Source organism: Delphinus delphis, chromosome 5 (genome assembly GCF_949987515.2).
Source record: "Delphinus delphis chromosome 5, mDelDel1.2, whole genome shotgun sequence".
Classification (NCBI taxonomy): domain Eukaryota; kingdom Metazoa; phylum Chordata; class Mammalia; order Artiodactyla; family Delphinidae; genus Delphinus; species Delphinus delphis.
The window spans coordinates 47,689,903-47,704,687 of NC_082687.1; positions in this window are offsets into that span (position 1 = coordinate 47,689,903).

Below are 14,785 nucleotides of genomic sequence, written 5' to 3' on the forward strand. Positions count from 1 at the left end.
TCATCAATGATATTGGTCTGTAATTTTCTTTTTAGTAGTGTCTTTGTCTGGTTTTGGTATCAGGGTGATGGTGGCCTCATAGTATGAGTTTGGGAGTTTTCCTTCCTCTGCAATTTTTTGGAAGAGTTTGAGAAGGATGGGTGTTAGCTCTTCTCTAAATGTTTGATAGAATTCACCTCTGAAGCCATCTGGTCCTGGACTTTTGTTTGTTGGAAGATTTTAAATCACAGTTTCAATTTCATTACTTGTGATTGTTCTGTTCATATTTTCTATTTCTTCCTGGTTCAGTCTTGGAAGGTTATACCTTTCTAAGAATTTGTCCATTTCTTCCAGGTTGTCCATTTTATTGGCATAGAGTTGCTTGTAGTAGTCTCTTAGGATGCTTTGTATTTCTGTGGTGTCTGCTGTAACTTCTCCTTTTTCATATCTAATTTTATTGATTTGAGTCCTCTCCCTCTTTTTCTTGATGAGTCCGGCTAATGGTTTATCCATTTTATTTATCTTCTCAAAGAACTAGATTTTAGTTTTATTGATTTTTGCTATTGTTTTCTTTATTTCTATTTCATTTATTTCTGCTCTGATCTTTATGATTACTTTCCTTCTGCTAACTTTGGGTTTTGTTTGTTCTTCTTTCTCTAGTTCCTTTAGGTGTAAGGTTAGACTGTTTATTTGAGATTTTTCTTGTTTCTTGAGGTAGGCTTGTATAGCTATAAAATTCCCTCTTAGAACTGCTTTTGCTGCATCCTATAAGTTTTGGATCATCGTGTTTTCATTGTCATTTGTCTCTAGGTTTTTTTTGATTTCCTCAGTGATCTCTTGGATATTTAGTAATGTATTGTTTAGCCTCCATGTGTTTGTGTTTTTACGTTTTTTTCCCTGTAGTTCATTTCTAATCTCATAGTGTTGTGGTCAGAAAAGATGCTTGATATGATTTAAATTTTCTTAAATTTACTGAGGCTTGATTTGTGACCCAAGATGTGATCTCTCCTGGAGAACATTGCATGCACACTTGAGAAAAAAGTGTAATCTGCTGTTTGGGGATGGAATGTCCTATAAATATCAATTAAACCTGTCTGGTCTCTTGTGTCATTTAAAGCTTCGGTTTCCTTATTTACTTTCATTTTGGATTATCTGTCCATTGGTGTAAGTGAAGTGTTAAAGTCCCCCACTATTATTGTGTTACTGTTGATTTCCTCTTTTAGAGCTGTTAGCAGTTACTTTATGTATTGAGGTGCTCCTATGTTGGGTGCGTATATATTTATAATTGTTGTATCTTCTTCTTGGATTGATCCCTTGATCATTATGTAGTGTCCTTCCTTGTCTCTTATAACATTCTTTATTTTAGAGTCTATTTTATCTGATATGAGTATTGCTACTCCAACTTTCTTTTGATTTCCATTTGCATGGAATATCTTTTTCCATCCCCTCACTTTCAGTCTGTATGTGTCCCTAGGTGTGAAGTGGGTCTCTTGTAGACAGCATATATATGGGTCTTGTTTTTGTGTCCATTCAGCAAGCCTGTGTCTTTTGGTTGGAGCATTTAGTCCATTCACGTTTAACGTAATTATCAATATGTATGTTCCTATGACCTTTTTCTTAATTGTTTTGGGTTTATTTTTGTAGGTCCTTTTCTTCTCTTCTGTTTTCCACTTAGAGAAGTTCCTTTAGCATTTGTTGTAGAGCTGGTTTGGTGGTGCTTAATTCTGTTAGCTTTTGCTTGTCTGTAAAGCTTTTGATTTCTCCATTGAATCTGAATGAGATCCTTGCTGGGTAGAGTAATCTTGGTTGTAGGTGCTTCCCTTTCATCATTTTAAGTATATCATGCCACTCCCTTCTGGCTTGTAGAGTTTCTGCTGAGAAATCAGCTGTTAACCTTATGGGAGTTCTGTTGTATTTTATTTGTCATTTTTCCCTTGCTGCTTTCAATAATTTTTCTTTGTCTTTAATTTTTGCCAATTTGATTACTATGTGTCTCGTAATGTTTCTCCTTGTGTTTATCCTGTATGGGACTCACTGTGCTTCCTGGACTTGGGTGACTATTTCCTATCCCATGTTAGGGAAGTTTTAGACTATAATGTCTTCAAATATTTTCTCGAGTCCTTTCTCTCTCTCTTCTCCTTCTGGGACCCCTATAATGCGAATGTTGTAGCATTTAATGTTGTCCCAGAGGTCTCTTAGGCTGTCTTCGTTTCTTTTCATTCTTTTTTCTTTATTCTGTTTTGCAGCAGTGAATTCCACCATTCTGTCTTCCAGGTCACTTATCCATTCTTCTGCCTCAGTTATTCTGCTATTGATTCCTTCTAGTGTAGTTTTCATTTCAGTTATTGTATTTTTTATCTCTGTTTGTTTGTTCTTTAATTCTTCTAGGTCTTTGTTACACATTTCTCGCATCTTCTCAATCTTTGCCTCCATTCTTTTTCGAGGTCCTGAATCATTGTCACTATCATTATTCTGAATTCTTTTTCTGGAAGGTTGCCTATCTCCACTTCATTTAGTTGTTTTTCTGGGGTTTTGTCTTTTTCCTTCATCTGGTACATAGCCCTCTGCCTTTTCATCTTGTCTGTCTTTCTGTGAATGTGGTTTTTGATCCACAAGCTGCAGGATTGTAGTTCTTCTTGATTCTGGTTTGTGTTTTTCTTAATAGTATTTACAGAGACTATTTATGTAGATTCTCCTCTGCTATGGTAGCCTGATTCTTCACATGGCCCCTGCTGTTTCAGTAGCTATGTAGACCAGGAGCAGCTCTGGAATCACTCGGCTGTTGAACTCACAGGGACATTGGAGATGATCTTGTCCAACCCCATTTCATAGTTGGTGAAACAAAATGCAAGAGGTTGAATGACTTGGCTCGTGCTTTTTATTGGCAGACCTTGAGCTAGAGCCTGGTTTTGTCAGTCTCAGTCCAAAGACTTCTTTTTTTTTCCTCTTAAATCAAGCTTTTATTTTGAGATTGTTGTATATTTGCATGCAGTCATAAGAAATAGTAGAGATCCCTTGTATCTTTCACCCAGTTTCCCCCAGTGGTAACATCTTGCAAAACTATAGTACAATAATACTATAATAGTGCTACAATAGTACTATAATAGTCCCACAATAGTACTATAGTGCAATGTTGTAACCAGGATATTGACCTTGATGCAGTCAAGATGCAGAATAGTTCTATCACAAGAATCCCTCATGCTGCTATAATACAGCTACACCCATTTTCTCCCCCCCTGCCCCGCCCCCCCGCCAACCCACTCATTAACTGTTGGCACTCACTCTAACCTCTTCTCCATTCGTATAATTTTGTCATTTCAAGAATGTTATATAACTGGAAACATACAGTATGTAATCTTTTGTGATTGACTTTTTTCCACTCAGCATAATACTCTGGGGATTCATCGAGAGTGTTGTGTGTATCAGTTTTTTTTTTTGCTGAGGAGTAGGGAAGGACCACATCAATGCTTTTCTCACTGATGATTGCTCTTCCAGTCTTGTGGAATTCTCAGCCATTTCCACTTTCAAGGTTAAAAAACATATTTTTAAAGAAATAGTTCAATTTTGACAACCCTCCTTTTATGCTTTGAGAGCCTTAGGAAAAGTAAATGTAAAGACGTCAGAGAGTACAAAGTGCCCCGGCTTCCTTGTTTTGTGGTAAGAATGGGGAGGACTTCAGAGAGAGCCTCCAAACTTCAGAAAATGCTTCCTGATGGTATGATGAGAAGAGACCATGTCCACGTGAGGCAATTTCCTCAGGGACCAACACCTCAGCTATTAAACAGGGCAATACAATTGCAGATCTCATCCCCATGTCACAAAGGGGATTTGCGGGTGCCAATCATCATTACTGTAAGTGGAATGTGGCCAGAAGACATGATTTAGCACCTGTCCACTCTCCAAATGTGCTGCGGGTTTTAATGACCTGAAATAGTGGAGATCTGGCTCCTGCCTTAAACTCTAAAGATAGGTTCATTAGAAAGGCAAGACGCTTGTAGGTGAAGAACATGTTTTAATTCTTGACTTAAATTTTAGTTCAACTCACAGTGAGCTGCATGGCCTGTGTCCTGTGAACATTTGGAGGTATACTCAGAGGTCAGAAAAACTTCCAGAATTTCAGAACTGTCAGTTAAGAGACGGTAGGCCATAAAGCCATGCCCCAACCTTTCTTATCTCAGTGTTTTTATCTGTTCTAACCATCTGTGGATGACTTGAAGAAACAGTAGTGGAGGGAGGAAGAAGTGGTCTAGAGAATATTGGAATTAAAATATGGGGTTGGGGGAGCACAGTTATTTGAAGAATTATTTAGGTAAAAAGACAAAGACTTTGGAAACATAAAACAAGTAAAGGGGGGATATGATATAGCTTACAAAAATCTGATAGACAATTTTTAAGAAACTGTTTCTTAATGTAAAGTGAGGTACCCATTTGGCGTGAACCCAAGAAAGTTTGGGAATGAAAGGATGGGGACGTAGGGAGCATGGGAGAGAGCCTTGTGCAGGGCATGAGGGACTCTTCTGGCTAAGTTGGGTAGATCTCAGGCACTAGAAAGGACTAGAAAGAACCAGAAGGAAAATACTGATTCATTTGGATTTTAATTTTCACATCAGCAGTTTTAATTTGAAGTTTCCCGTCTGAGAGAGGCCGATAGATTTTCCTGCCAGTGCTGTGAAATCCATTGTGAATCTGAAGGGGTAATCTGAAAGGTACTAAAAAATGAACAGCTTGGAGAATCATTTCCGTAACTTCTGTAACTTCAGAAATAATTTATTGTCCTTCAGAAAGCTAGGCTGCTTGTATCCCCGCCTGCTCTGATTTCAGATGCCGTCCCTGTGGTATGGACTGGCTTTGAATTTTGCCAATAAACACTTAGACATGATTTTTATGTAACTTGTCCCTCTCTCTAGTGTCCCTCTCTTAGACATGATTTTTATGTAACTTGTCCCTCTCTCTAGTGTCCCTCACTCCCAGAGGCCTGTGCTCATAAAAGTTAAGTCCAGTCTTCCTGGAGTACAAAGTCACAACATACAGGAAGTCATCAAAACATCTCGGCTGCTGGTTGGTTGGGGCAGCTGGGTGTGACATTTCAGGTGAGATTATTGCAAATTCCCTGGCACTGTCCGCATTGAATGGGAAGTATGAAGGGTTCACTGGACTCCCCTCTGAGAGTCTGGCTCAAATCACTCTATCCTCACCCTCCCAGAAGTCCAAGCACGCCACTTCTGGGCCCTCCAGGTGGCTGCTGTGGAATTGCTGATGAATATTTACACAGTTTCTGTCTTCAGGCTTCAGATTTAACAACAAAGCTTGTCGGTTTGGTAAAGCACCCTAGAGAAATTGGTGTTCTCCAGAGGTTCATTCTAGGGTCAGGTAGGGTAGGTAAATCCTCCAGGTAAAGAAGATGATGCAGAGGAGAATGGAGTGAAATGAATGGCTTCTCTGGGGCTGCCTTCAGCCCCAGCTCCTGGCATTGCAGGCGTAGAAAGGAATTGGCGCTAGTTTCCCAAAGAAGTTTATATTTGCCCAGTCTCCCAGGTAGGGACGGGAGCTCATGGCTAAAGGAATTTTGAATTGATGGATGCCATCTGCTTGAAAAAACAGTCCCTCTTCCACCCCTTCCAGCACCGAGTTTTCACTTTTCCTTGCTCTCAGTGTCTTTTCATGGGGAAGAGGGGCTTAAAAGAAGCAGCATAGAGATTAAGAGCATAAGCTCGAATAAACCAGACTCCTTGGGTTTGAAACAAAGCTTTGTCACTTACCTTATTCCCCTGACCTAACCATTCAATGCCCTAGTTTTTCCTCAGCTGTAAAGTAGGAATAACTTATTTCATGGGTTTTTATAAAGATTAAGTAAGTTTATAAATATATTCCAATTAGCTATTACTGTATAATAACTCCAAGTTTAGTGTGTTAGAAAGAGAACACTCCTTTTATTTTGTTGCACATGGTTCTAGCAGTTGATTGGGCTCAGCTGCATCACTGAGGGTCTGTTTTGCAGTTGCAGTCAGAGGGAGGCTGGGGCTGGAGTCACCTTGACCTCAGCTGGGGCTGTTGGTTGGAACACTTCCGTCCGGAGCCTCCATGTGGCTTGGGCTTCCTTGCAGCATGGAGACTGGGTTCCAAGGGCAAGTGTTCCAATAGACCTACTTGGAGGGTATATCACCTTTAATGAATTAGCCTCAGAACTCACATGGTGTCACTTCTTCCATATGCCTTTGAATGAAGTAGCCATAAAGGTCCATTCTGGTTCAAGGGGAAAGGTCACAGATCCTACCACTGAATAGGAGGAGTGTCAGCATCACTCTGCAAGAAGAGTATAGGAGATGGGGTACATCTTTCAAAAAACCAATATGCTACAGAATGTGGGCCACATAGAACAGTATCCAGTTCAGTAACAAATGCTCAGTAAGCATTTGTTATCATCACTTACTGGATTCCAAACCTGCTGATCCCCAAATGGGACACCTGACCATATCTTATCCCAGCCTCATTTCTGAGGAAAATTTGGGGCAAGTTACAGTTAGCCCTGTGGTTCTAATGATGCTACTGCATACTTGTGTCTAGGCTTCCGTGAGGGGGAGCTCCTGGGTCTGAGGCTATTGTATTCTTTGGCAGTAAACCTGGAGGTGAAGGATGAGGAAGAAATTCAAGGCAGCCTGGAAAATGTGCCTGGGTCATTTGGTCATAGCGTGATGGACGGCGATGTAGGAAAGCAAGTCCATTTCATCCCAGCACAGGTCACCTATAACTCTCCAAGTGACCCAGCATAATTAAGCTCCAGAAGGAGCTGACTACAGTCCTGCCCTCATGTTCACTGAGGCCTGTAAGCTTAGGATAAAGTTGAGTAAAATTTTCCTTGGCACCGTGCAGCATGTCTCTGAGGTTGAATGCCCCCGAATACAATCACCTCATGGACATCCTGGGAAGCGTTTGTTCGACTTTGGGGTGACCCTCATCTGAACCTGAATGTCAAAGGCAAATGGATTAGATAGCTTAGTCATGGGAACCCCAGTCCAAAGGCAGAGCTTTAGTGCTTTTGTTGAAAGCAAATGAAACAGAGGAAACAGCTTCTTATGGGCCATCTGCTTCTTTACAGACCAAATAGCACCAACAACAAGGCTTGGCCCCGGGGCAGTGTTGACAGACTGAAGCAGCTTTCTCCAGATGTGTGTGGAACCTCCATGACTCCTTTACCTTTTCCTAATATAGTACCTGCCAATTTAAAACAGAAAGTTAAACAGTAGCCTTGTTCCTTTTCTTTGCAGAGTAAGGAATCTATATGACTGAAACAGAAAAGTAATGCAGCTAAAAACTTTAGAGTTGCCCTAAAAATATTCAAATGTAAAAATCACCAGGAAGGCTTGCACTGTCTCTGGAGATAGCATTCAGCTATGTGTAAATTTACCTAAGGTTTTTGTCACTTATGTATAGCTCTTCTAAAGATCCTCATGGGGATTCTGGGATTAAATTAAGTACCTGTTAAAATTTTGGTAGTAACTCAGTAGTTCATTGTTAAGTCCTTGTGGATGGATTGCATCGGCTCGATGTTGATATGTAGGGAGTGAGTAAGAGCAAACAGCACAGACCTCCAGATGAGAGTCTCCCATTGGCTTGTTCCATCTGCTGGTGGCCTCAAAAGGCATCCTGGGAAGAACTGCCTTTCTGTAGACTGGCTGAGGGAGAAATGAGAGAATCAGAGGAGGTTATGGGTAGGTGAACGATTCTAATTGACTCATGTTCAAAGAGCAGAGGCCAACCAAGGATGAAGGGGGAATAAAGAAGAGGAATTAAAAAATAATAAGAGAGTTTACCGTATGAGATGGCATTGCCATCTGCAGACTGATAACCTCTGATTATTGTTCTGGGCTGAAATTTCAGGTTGAAATTCTTATCCCAAACCAAACCAAAGATTAATGTGTAATATTTTTGTAGCATCTGTGTCTTGGTTTGATTTCACCCAAAACAACACTGAGATAAGGACTTGGGTGCAAGGAGTTTATTTGAGAGGCAGTAAGCCCAAGTGAGGCAGTAAGGGAAAAGCAATAGGAAGCATATTAATGAGCTGTGGGCATCTAGATCTCAGTCCTCCAGGGGACACTTTGAGGAGCCATGTATAGCACATCTCAGAATTGTCCCACATAGGGATAAAAATCTGGGACATTTAGTCTTTGCTTCCAGTCCTTATTGGTTGAGGTTTGCCCCCTGAGTATATTAAATTTCCATCTTTCTCCCTCCCTTTCTCCCTTCCTTCCTTCCTTCCTTCCTTCCTTCCTTTCTTTCTTTCTTTCTTTCCATCCATACATATACTTTAGGCTTGTGTGTTAATTGACTAGACTCTAGTGATAATATGAAAACCATGCCCAGTTAAAGTTTGATTGAATATATCCAGATAGATAAATAAATAAAGATTAATGGAACTATTCAGAAAAGCATAGGTGGCCTGTCCACACTTTATCATATGAAACAGTATTACCTCATCTATCTGGAAGAAAGGGAGAATATATTTTACCTTTTCACCCTCTGGTCTCCAGATAAAATCTCCAGTTTGTTTGAAAAGATAACTGGCCATTGATTCCCCTACTCCACGGATTTTACTTTTGAAAGAGCCAATGTGTTATACCTTCCCAAATTCACAGTGCTTCTTCTGGATCCATTCAGAAGCTGAAACTTTTAGAAAAGAGCAAAGCAGAAGATATTCAGGGACTGAGATAGGGCATTGAATCTTGAGAGATTTGGGCCCCTTGAATAAGACTAGGGAAATAGGGGAAGAGACTAGGCAGCGTTAGATCCTGGGTATTGCTATTTTTAGCGTATTCCAGTAATTTAGAGTATCAAAGAATGAAGTAATGGGGTTAGAAGGTCATTTTAATTCAATGTAGTAAAGCTGCATATGATGAAGGCCTGGTCAACACAAGAAATGAGAAAGAGGGCTTTGCTTATCATGTTGCTTTCCAGATGTTGATCTAAGAACCAGCACTCAGGAGGACAGGCAAACACTGAGGACTCTTTCCTCATTTGATGATGAATAATGAAAGAGAAAAATCAAGAACAACAATATAGAATCTATGGGAAGGCGAGGGAAGGGAAATATTCTGAATTCTCAGAGAAGGTATATAGTTTCAAGAATGAAGACAGTATCTACCTAAGGATATATAAGGATACTTATGAATAGGGAACCAGAAGAAGTTTAAAAAATGTTGGGAATTCTCAATATAATTCAAGAAGACTCAGACTCCATGAAATAGAAATAGGAAATCATAACGAGTGAAAAGACTGAGATAGGAAGAAAATGTGTTTATGGAAAAACAATATAAGCCCCTTTTTACAAGGGAAAATATGAAATCTGAAATACATGTCTTCTTTTAAAAAGAGAGTCTGCTTTAAGGAATACTAAAAGGCAAATCTTTTGAAACTAAAAATGCTATGTTTATTTAGTTGCTCTGCTACAAATTCCCTGTCCTGTTTTATATGGACACTGAATTTATGAATTAATAAACTATAAAGAGCCTTTGTTAGTTGACTAATTAGCTAGAGGAAATGTTCTCTACTACTTAAATTTGATTAGTCTCTCTTATTTATCATAAGTGACAAAGTCCTCTATTGTGTTTTCCTGTCATTCAAAGAAAAGCAAAATGGATGCCCTTGTCAAATTATTTTGTTAAAGAGTTAGTATTCATCAGTCTGAAATTTAAACATTACTGTTTTTATAAATATTAAAGTTGGTGAGACAAATTTTAGAGAATTGAAAAAAGATGTGGAACTTGGCTAGTGTAACAGTAACAGTAACAGTTACTTCATGATGACTATGTAATTTATTTCATATGTAAGAAACTTATATTTAACTTACTGGATTTTTTCTCCTTTCTTCTATCCTGCTTCTTTCTGTTTTATTTTTTTTCCCTCAATATAGATATACAGGGTAATTTCTGAAATTTGAGACAATAGACCACTCTTATATTTTCTCCACAATGGTTTAAAAATAAAAGTGCTTCTAGAATTGCCTAAACCAAAAATATAATAATGGGACACTGGAAGTTAACGGAGAAATGAAGAATACAATGAAAGTGAAAGCGGAATTTATACTGTAGAAACCTGATTCAAACATGAAAGATTTTCCCAGGTTCATGGGAAAAAATGTAAATTCAAAGAAACAAATAACAACATTATGAAAGTGAACATTATTGGCATGGAAATAGAGAATCAGTGATTTATCTTTAGAATCATAGGTGTTCCATGGAGGGCAGAAACAAAAACAATGAGGACAAAATCTGTGATCAAAGAAAAACTATATGGAACTTGAGAAAGAATGAGAGAGATCGTTTTTGTTTTTGTTTTTCTTAGATTCCATATATATGTGTTAGCATATGGTATTTGTTTTTCTCTTTCTGACTTACTTCACTCTGTATGACAGACTCTAGGTCCATCCACCTCGCTACAAATAACTCAATTTTGTTTCTTTTTATGGCTGAGTAATATTCCATTGTATATATGTGCCACATCTTTTTTTTTTTTTTTTTTTTTAAGGTAAACTTTTTATTATAAGGACTAACTTTTTTTTTTTTAACATCTTTATTGGAGTATAATTGCTTTACAATGGTATGTTAGTTTCAGCTTCACAACAAAATGAATCAGTTATATATATACACATATTCCCATATCTCTTCCCGCTTGCGTCTCCCTCCCTCCCACCCTCCCTATCCCACCCCTCCAGGCGGTCACAAAGCACCGAGCTGATCTCCCTGTGCTATGCGGCTGCTTCCCACTAGCTACCTACCTTACGTTTGGTAGTGTATATATGTCCATGCCTCTTTATCGCTTTGTCACCGTTTACCCTTCCCCCTCCCCATAGCCTCAAGTCCATTCTCTAGTAAGTCTGTGTCTTTATTCCTGTTTCACCCCTAGGTTTTTCATGACATTTTTTTTTTTAATTCCATATATATGTGTTAGCATACGGTATTTGTGTCTCTCTTTCTGACTTACTTCACTCTGTATGACAGACTCTAGGTCTATCCACCTCATTACAAATAGCTCAATTTCGTCTCTTTTTATGGCTGAGTAATATTCCATTGTATATATGTGCCACATCTTCTTTATCCATTCATCCGATGATGGACACTTAGGTTGTTTCCATCTCTGGGCTATTGTAAATAGAGCTGCAATGAACATTTTGGTACATGACTCTTTTTGAATTATGGTTTTCTCAGGGTATATGCCCAGTAGTGGGATTGCTGGGTCATATGGTAGTTCTATTTGCAGTTTTTTAATGAACGTCCATATGAATAATGTTCTCCATAGGGGCTGTATCAGTTTACATTCCCACCAGCAGTGCAAGAGTGTTCCCTTTTCTCCACACCCTCTCCAGCATTTATTGTTTGTAGATTTTTTGATGATGGCTATTCTGACCATTGTGAGATGATATCTCATTGTAGTTTTGATTTGCATTTCTCTAATGATTAATGATGTTGAGCATTCTTTCATGTGTTTGTTGGCAATCTGTATATCTTCTTTGGAGAAATGTCTATTTAGGTCTTCTGCCCATTTTTGGATTGGGTTGTTTGTTTTTTTGTTATTGAGCTGCATGAACTACTTGTAAAAAAAAATGGTCATGAAGAACCTAGGGGTAAGACAGAAATAATGACACAGACCTACTAGAGAATGGACTTGAGGATATGGGGAGGGGGAAGGGTAAGCTGGGACAAAGCGAGAAAGTGGCATGGACATATATACACTACCAAACGTAAAATAGATAGCTAGTGGGAAGCAGCCGCAGAGCACAGGGAGATCAGCTCGTTGCTTTCTGACCACCTAGAGGGGTGGGATAGGGACGGTGGGAGGGAGGGAGATGCAAGAGGGAAGAGATATGGGAACATATGTATATGTATAACTGACTCACTTTGTTATAAAGCAGAAACTAACACACCATTGTAAAGCAATTATACTCTAATAAAGAGGTAAAAAAAAAAAAAAATGAGAGAGAGAGAGACGCAGACTGATCTGGCTCCTCACATTCCAGGCTAAATCAGTGCTAAGATCCCAGCAAACGGCCACATCCAATGGTGTGCTGGAGAAAGCTCATACTAGCTTGTGAAAGCTGACTTTTAAATTTTCAGAAATTCTATGAGCTGGTCATTAAACACAGCCACTATTAAAAGTGAAAAGTTATAAACTTACAGTTAAGCAAATTGTATTAAAAACAAAGGTAGACATTTAGGTTGCTTCCATGTCTTGGCTGTTGTAAATAGTGCTGCTGTGAACATTGGGGTGTGGTATCTATACAATGGAATGTTACTCAGCCATAAAAAAAGAATGAAATAATGCTATTTTCAGCAACTTAGGTGGACCTAGAGTTTATCATACTAAGTGAAGTAAGCCAGACAGAGAAGGACAAGTATCATATGATATCACTATATGCGGAATCTAAAAAATAAAAGATACAAATGAATTTATTTCCGAAACAGAAAGAGACCCACAGACATAGAAAACAAACCCAAAGGGGAAAGGGGCGAGGGAGAGATAAATTAGCGGGTTGGGATTAACATATACGCACCACTATATATAAAATAAATAACCAACAAGGGCCTACTGTATAGCACAGGGAACTATGCTCAATATTTTGCAATAACCTATAAGGGAAAAGGATCTGAGAAAAGTATACATATATGTGTGTATATATATATATATGTGTGTATATATATCTGAATCACTGTGCTGTACACCTAATATGATATTGTAAATCAACTATAATTTTAAAAATAAATAAAAGAACCATTAAAAAACAAAACGAAGGTAATACTCAAAATATCATTCCATAATTATTTTACTACATGTTACTGTTATCCATGCTCTCGAGGTTATTTACGCCTATGGTAACTGTACAGAGGAAATGCTGTATGATGATGTGCCACCATGCATCCTTCCCTACTCTGGGCTCAGTGATGTCACAGTGGTAATTTGAAATCCGCCATGGTGGGAGTATTTATACCATTGGAATCAATAAAAGCTAAAAATCAGGGCTTGGTTTCTTGTTTTGTTGATTGTCTAGACTGCAGAAAGTAGATGGAGAAAACATTAATAATGAAGATTAAACTTAAAAGTGTGCTGTGTCTATAGTCATCCTATTGTGAATAGCACCAAAAAAATTGAAGAAACATTCTTCTGGTATTCAAAAATTATCTACTAAGAAAAGAATTCACTCAGGTCACTGACAGATAAGTGAAGTTCTGACATAAGTTTCTGTGGTTTCACTTCTTATTAACATAAAAGATACTATTAACCAACATTCATGTTGGAACTACCCTAATTTTTTGATTGCAGCCATAGGATGTCTATATAACGAGTGTTCAGTAAATATCAAAGAAGTCATTCAATAAGAACCAATTAGCTATCGGGGATTTAAATAGAATTATAAATTTTATTATTATTTACCACTTGTGTGCTATGCATCCTATCTATCATTAAAATTTACAGTAAACACACAGAGGTATATACACATTCTTTCTTTGGAGAGTTTTGTTTTTAAACATTTACCAGGACACTAGACGCCCCCTTACTTGCAGCTTCACTTTCAGTGGCTTAAGTTACCTGCAGTCAATGGTGTCTGGAAATAGTAAGTGGAAAATTCCAGAAATAAACAATTCCTAAGTTTTAAATTGTGCCTTGTTCTGAGTAGCGTCATGAGATCTCCCGCTATGAACCTGTGTCCCACGCGGGACAAGAATTATCCCTCTGTCCCGTGTATCCTGCCCATTCATCACTTAGCCACCTCTTGATCATCAGATTGCCTGTCGTGGTATCACAGTGTTTGTGTTCAAGTTATCCTTATTTGACTTAACAATGGCCCCAAAGCGCAAGAGTAGTGATGCTGGCAATCTGCCAAAGAGAGGCCGTATAGTGCTCCCTTTAAGTGAAAAGGTAAAAGTTCTCGACTTAATAAGGAAAGAAAAAAGATTGTATACCGAGTTTGCTAAGACCTATGGTAAGAACGAACCTTCTATCTGAGAAATTGTAAAGAAGGAAAAAGAAATTCGTGTTAGTTTTGCTATCACACCTTAAACTGCAAAAGATACTGCCACAGTGCGTGATAAGTGCTTAGTGAAGATGGAAGAGGCACTAGATTTGCACAATATGGAAGATATTTTGAGAGGGAGAGAGCACACATTCATATAACTTTTATTATAGTATATTGTAATCATTCTATTTTATTATTAGTGGTTGTTAATCTCTTGCTGTGCCTAATTTATTAAATAAACTTTATCATACATACGTATGTATAGAAAAAACATAGTATATACATATAATATATATATGTGTGTGTGTGTGTGTGTGTGTGTGTGTGTGTATATATGGTTCAGTACTATTTGCGATTTCAGGCATCCAGTGGGGGTCTTGGAATGCATCCCCGGAGGATAAGCAGGGATGACTACATATAAATTGCCACATTCAATTTTCATGGATTACAAGGACAAGGGAAAAAAATTGCTCAAGCAAAAGATGACACGAACAAAGGGAATAAAGATGGCGCCTTTTTCAGATGATTTTTGGAGACACCAAGAGCTAAGAGACAATGAAGGAAGGCAGCTACAGAGTTTGGGGTGGACACTTTGTGATCCAAGAAGAAACATACAGTCAGGATATCTTTTGTATGTGAAGGTCAGGGAATGACATCTTATGTTATCCAGGGACTCCAGAATGATTTCACCAGCATACCCTTCTTGAAAAACTTACACGACTGTCTTCTCACTAGCCAAGAAATAATCAAAATGAGGAGGTCAAGAATGGGAAAACTTCTAAGAGGAAGCCCTGAAAC